This window comes from Phalacrocorax aristotelis, chromosome 7 (assembly GCF_949628215.1).
Source record: "Phalacrocorax aristotelis chromosome 7, bGulAri2.1, whole genome shotgun sequence".
Classification (NCBI taxonomy): Eukaryota; Metazoa; Chordata; class Aves; order Suliformes; family Phalacrocoracidae; genus Phalacrocorax; species Phalacrocorax aristotelis.
The window spans coordinates 446,930-453,019 of record NC_134282.1 but is presented as its reverse complement, the minus strand read 5'-3'; positions in this window follow the sequence as shown (position 1 = coordinate 453,019).

Below are 6,090 nucleotides of genomic sequence, written 5' to 3'. Positions count from 1 at the left end.
GTGCTCCTGAGGGGGAGGGCGCAGGGATGCTGGGCCTCTGGGCAGCAAGAAAAGGAGGATGAACCCCCAAGGTCACCTCTTTTGCCTCAGCCACATTGATTTACTGAACCTAGGTTAACAATAATGCTGAGATAAACTGTGATACTGACAGACTACAATAAAGCGGTTCCAAAGTGGTATTTCACATGACCATGATTTTAATATTAATTATAAAAGAAAAATTTAAAAAAAAAACAAACCCCAAAGAAACAGTAGCACTTAGGCAAAATAAGTATTTCTAGTTGCTGTTTGCAAATAGCAGAGCAACCGCGCTTTTTCACAAAAGGCACACACAGGCTATCAATTGTAATAGTCGCAGTATTTGTCTTATGTGTTCTCCATACTCTGAAGTATTAACACAGTTTCTTACATAAAGAGCATTCTTGGTATGGAGGTAACCTCCACTTGTTCCGCTGTTGCTTTTTTAGTTTGGCATGATGACGCCTCATACCAGGGACTGAGTGGTTGTAGTAGGTTACTTGGACACCAGATCAGCTTGAGGAGATAGTGTAGTACCTTGAACCTGACCGCAAGAGGTGGTGAATTCAACACTTTCTCTAAAGATGAGATTTAGAAACTAAATTATTAGGTGAAGCTACAGCTTTTCCATGAGTCATTCACTTAATGCTTCATCAACATAACCTGCTGACAGCATAAATCCTATTTTTGTCTTTTTGTCTTTTGTAATGCATTTAGATTTCTAAAAATGTCAGCATGTTTGATTTGTCTCTAAACACAAGATGGCAGCATTTTGTGTAGTTTAACACTGAACGTTGGGAAGCGCTGTTTTACCATACACAGAGGTGGCAGGGGGAGTTTACACTTTGAACAGTAGAGCTAATGGAAACTGCAAACACATTTATATTGCAACTCTGCGCTTGGTGAAAGCATCCTGCAAGCATGGCTTTTAGCACTTGCAAAGTCAAGTGAGATCACCAGATTGTATACACAGATGTTTGAAAGTACAATGTAATAAAACTGAAATGCAGAAAATAATTTTCTCACTGACACCAGCAACATACTTGCTGTGCATGTACACAGAGGCACTGTGATGAACCTGGTGATGTACTACTATATAGGTTGGACTGTCAACATTTTAAATTTTATTGTGGAAGCCTGGCATATTTTGAAAACTGCTTTAGAGTAATAATTCGAGTACTTTTCTCATTATTATTTTTTCCATGAGCAGACTGTGAATATCATAATTTGTTTGAAATATTAATTAATTTTCCTGGAGGAGATGAAAAAACTGTTATTCCATGGCAAAATGAATTAGGTTAAGCATTGGCTGAACTCATGAATCATCTTCTTCAGAAATTTTGAGTGTATAGGAAAGCCCCAGCCAAGCTGAGGTTCAAAACCAAGATCCATGTATCTAATCTGCACAGACTTTCTAACTCAGATTGAACACTCTCTTCCGATAGCCATTTATTTAATTTCTGCGTATGGGAAATGCAACCTATTTCTTTTTAAAATTTTGAAGAAAGAGTTAAGTAAGAAACTAAACAAATTATAAGCTAATAAAATAAAAAATAATAAATAATTTAATTCGTAGGCAACAGGATGTGCAGAAAAAGAGAAATGCAGGTTTTGTGACATTTTGTGGCTAGCTGGGAAAGGCCAGATGCTGATGAAAGCCCAGGAGTGTGAGTGCTGCTGCAGCTGATAAACTTCAGACACACATACCCCTGCATTACTGGCATGCAGGGGCAACAGTGATCGTTGTGAGAAAGAAAGTGTAGTCTCCAAGTGTCTTGTCGTCTTACTAGTGAGGGTTAACTTCATAGAAATCTTTCTCTTCTTACCCTTGTTATTTTCCTCATAATGATGCTTAAAAAAAAGGCTTCTTTTTTCTTCTAGTCTAATGCAAAAACATTTCTCCAGTGGATTCAAAACCTTTGTGCTTCTGGGACAGCCCATGGTGTGACTTACAGATGGACAGGTTTTTGCCTTAAAAGGAAAAATGATTGTTCCTCAATTTGCCATTAAACCTTGTCAAGAAAGACAGAGTTTGAGACATCCAGTGGCCTTCAAGGGTCCCCTTCAGACATCACCACCCCGGGCAATGAACATGCAGAAGGCCCCATCTAAATCCTAGTTCATCAGCTGAAATGCATCTCCTAAGTGTGTGTTTACCAGCCCAGCTTCTAAAACTAACACGAACAAGCCAGGAACCTTGTCCCCTAAATAGGTATATCAGTTAGGTAAACCTGGCACCACATTTAATATAGCACCAGACCAAGCAACTGCAAAAGAGCAGAGCAAATTAACCCTGTTCTCCTGGCAGCCCTGCTTTTCCAGTGAAGGACAAATCAAGGGGCTTGTGAAGTTTTCACCTTGTGACCTCTAGATATCAAATTAGCCATCATGTAGGGATGTGCACTGATGCTAGATCGGTAATAGCAACTGAAGTGTAATTCTGGTGTTTTATCACTGAGGGAAGTTACTTTTTTCCTGCTGCCTTCATTGGCACTTCTCTAACAGGTGTGTTCCTGAATCAGCTACTGGCAACAGAGAGAGAGGTTTTTTACCTCTGCCATCTTTAACGTCTTCTGCTTTCCTGCAATCCATCTAACAACCTTTGCTTCTTGAGCCATGAAGAGCATGACGTGTTAGACTCATTCAGCCATTTCAGAGTCCTGCCTTGCTCACCACAGAGAAGGTAGTATCCGGTTCCCTCATCTGCCTGCCCACCCCTCTCTTTCCCAGCCAGCCCACCTCTGTCATGCAGCCTCCCAACAACGGCCTTAGAGGCACTACAGGGGCCAGCACCCAAAACAGGGTCTGGCTGCAGTTATTAGTCAAACATAGTTCTGAACAGATCTGGTTTCACGTTTCTTTGAAAAACCTTTATAGATGAAGCTGAGGAATTTTTGAGTGACCCCTTTTATTGAGAAGTTTACCTCACGCAGTTGTCCCACAGTTACGATATTTTAAGCTGGCTGTTCATGTGACAAACAGCAAAATCCTAGCAAAGTCATGTAGACTCATAGACTGGTGTGGCTTGGAAAGGACCTTTACAGATCAGTACGGCCCCCATCTTTTGGGAAATTCCTTTGACCAATATAGAAGCTGTCAATTTCTCAAGTTTGTGTGTGGTATTTTCCAAGCTATTTATTTCCTCTAGTTTACATAACTGCACACTGAAAGGATGCATCCTCCTCAAAAGACTCATCATAATTCCTAAAATTATTATCTGTGAAAGCAGTTTAAACGTGAAGTAACAAGCATCCATCAGATCTGCTGTGAGTTATGGTCTGTGTTTATTGGACCAGTAGGAAACAAAAAGAGATCTAGATATATAAAGAAACATAGTGAATTCAGATACTCTGGAAGTTGTGGGGAGACTAACAGAAAAACACATCATATTTTCAATACCTTTTTTTTTTTTTTAATGCTGATGAAATCAAGAAAGAAATGTCAGATGAGCTGCCCAAACCACAAAAAAAATAATCATCAAAGTTATGGTTAGGATATAAGCATATCTGTGTCTTTGGCTTGTGTCCAGTGCCCATGCAACCCTGCCTGTTTATTAGATTGTTCTTGTATTTTAAACAGTTTAGGCGAAACAGAACTCAAGCTATAAAATAATTGCACAGCAATGCACACTTTAATGACTAAATACAACCTTTATTATAGAAACACCAATAATAGAAAAATAAAGAGCATATCTTACTTCTCATAGCAAAGTAATTTTTAGCATCCACATATTATAGCAAGCTAGAAGTGATCAACCAAACCATATTATCACAGAATCATAGAATCATTAAGGTTGGAAAAGACCTGTAGGATCATCTAGTCCAATCGTCAGCCCAACAATACCATGTCTCCTAAACCATGTCCTGAAGTGCCACGGCTACATGTTTTTTGAACCCCCCCAGGGACGGTGACTCCCCCACCTCTCTGGGCAACCTGTGCCAAGGCCTGACCCCTCTGGCAGTGAAGACATTTTCCCTCACATCCAACCTAAACCTCCCCTGACGCAGCTTGAGGCCGTTTCCTCTTGTCCTGTTGCTGGTGACTTGGGAGCAGAGACCAGCCCCCCCCCTCACTCCAGCCCCTCTCAGGCAGCTGCAGAGAGCGAGAAGGTCTCCCCTCAGCCTCCCCTTCTCCAGGCTAAACCCCCCCAGCTCCCTCAGCAGCTCCCCAGCACACTTGTGCTCCAGACCCTGCCCAAGCTCCGTTGCCCTTCTCTGGACACGCTCCAGCCCCTCAAGGGCCTTCTTGTCCCAAGGGGTCCACACGTGAGCCCAGCATTCGAGGTGGGGCCTCCCCAGGGCCGAGCACAGGGGCCCCATCCCTGCCCGGCTCCTGCTGGCCACGCTATTGCAGATACACAAGAAGCTAGTCTGTATCTCTCTTCCTCTTTCAACCAGAATTGACAGCTGTTGTTTAATGTGGACCTTTTGTCCATCAGGAAGCAAAAAAGGATTGAAAAAAATTAAATCTTGCTTTAATTAACTAATCCTTGGTGATTAAACTCCTTGGCGATTTGGCTAAGTATGACATCATCATACTCATGGGATGCCCTTTGTTTGCCTTGGGTTGCAAGAGACCATAGTGAATGGTCTGGGGTGAGAACTGCAGCAGAGCCTCAGGGAGCTGTAGGGATGTGCTCACCTCCTAATTTCTACGAGTAGCCCCACTGTATCCTGACCAGCACATGCTTGCAAGCAAGTTAAGCGTAGCTTCCCTGATGGGATGTGTCATGTTATCATGATCATTATCTTTTGATTCAGGGATGGGTTCACCTGAGCTGCAGTGGGGCAAAAAGTGAGCTGGGGCTGCTGAGACCAACCTTGCTGGTCACTCTGAGAGCCAGCTGCAACCTTGCCCCCTCCCACAGCAGACTGTGCTCTTCTCTCAGCTCTCTGGGTACATGGGCTCCTGCCGACTATATGAAGGTTTTTAGCATGCAGATTTTTAGGACAGGTTGGTTGGTAAACCCCTGTCCCAAGCAGTGAGCAAGTTGCTGAACAAGAGTCTGGCTATGGCAAAGAGCAGCCCTGAAGGGAAGCAATCTGCAAGGTTAGAAAATACTGTTTCCATTTACCTCCCTACTGACAGGAAACAAAGAAACTGTGCGCTGCTGCCGGTGGTATAATTATGGCCCACCTGGCATGCAGTTTGTTAAGAGGCTCTGCTTTGTCTGGTGCTCCTTTAGGGACTTTTTGTGCTCAAAATGTTTCCTCAGACAAGCCGGTTAAAAGAGAAAGTCTGGCAGCCAAGACTAATTACACCTATAGAGTCTTCACACTGGGAGGAGGACCTCAAAGCTCCATGAGATAAAAAAGTGCCAGCCAAATATCTACCTAAATTCTGGCAGAAAATAAATACAGGCATCAGCTTTAAAAGCTGCACATGGCAGCTCAGGGAGTAGCTCGGCTGTCTAATTCTAACTCAACATTAAATTCAGAGAGTCAACACTCCCTGCTATGCTGGCATGCTATCATGCATCCCTGCTGCAGGCTGTTTGTGTGATCTGTGGTCAGGGAAGGAGGCGATGGCGTGCAGGCTGGGCTGCAGGTGGGAGAAGGTTAGGGGCTGGGATCTCCTGGTGCAGTAAGGAGTTCTCCAGTGGATCCTTTGCTACTGTAAAGTATTAACGCCAATGGATTCAGTTTGGCAGCATTTCATGGGAGCCTCCAACTGTTTCACTGGTTTGTGCCATGTGCACTTTGCAAGTGCCATTCGGAGCAAGCCCAGAGTTGTTATTCATGTAGAAAGAGCAGTATGCAGCTTCATAAAAATAGCAAACAAATAATAGCAATAAAAAGCATAAGAACAAATCAGGTAAACTTGAATCCAAACATTGTCCAGTACAACAGTTTGATTCACTGTAGAAAGAAAAAAGTGTGTGTGTGTGAAACATTAACTTTGCAGCATCAGTAAAATTGCCAGAGGGCGTCACAAGATTAAACACCGATTTATCAGTCATTAAGAACAGTTTTCTCTCCTCATGTTGATATCAAACGTTAAAAGACTGAATATTAAGAAAAAGATATTTTTTCAGTATAGAATGTAACAAGAAAATGCTATATCCACAGAAGT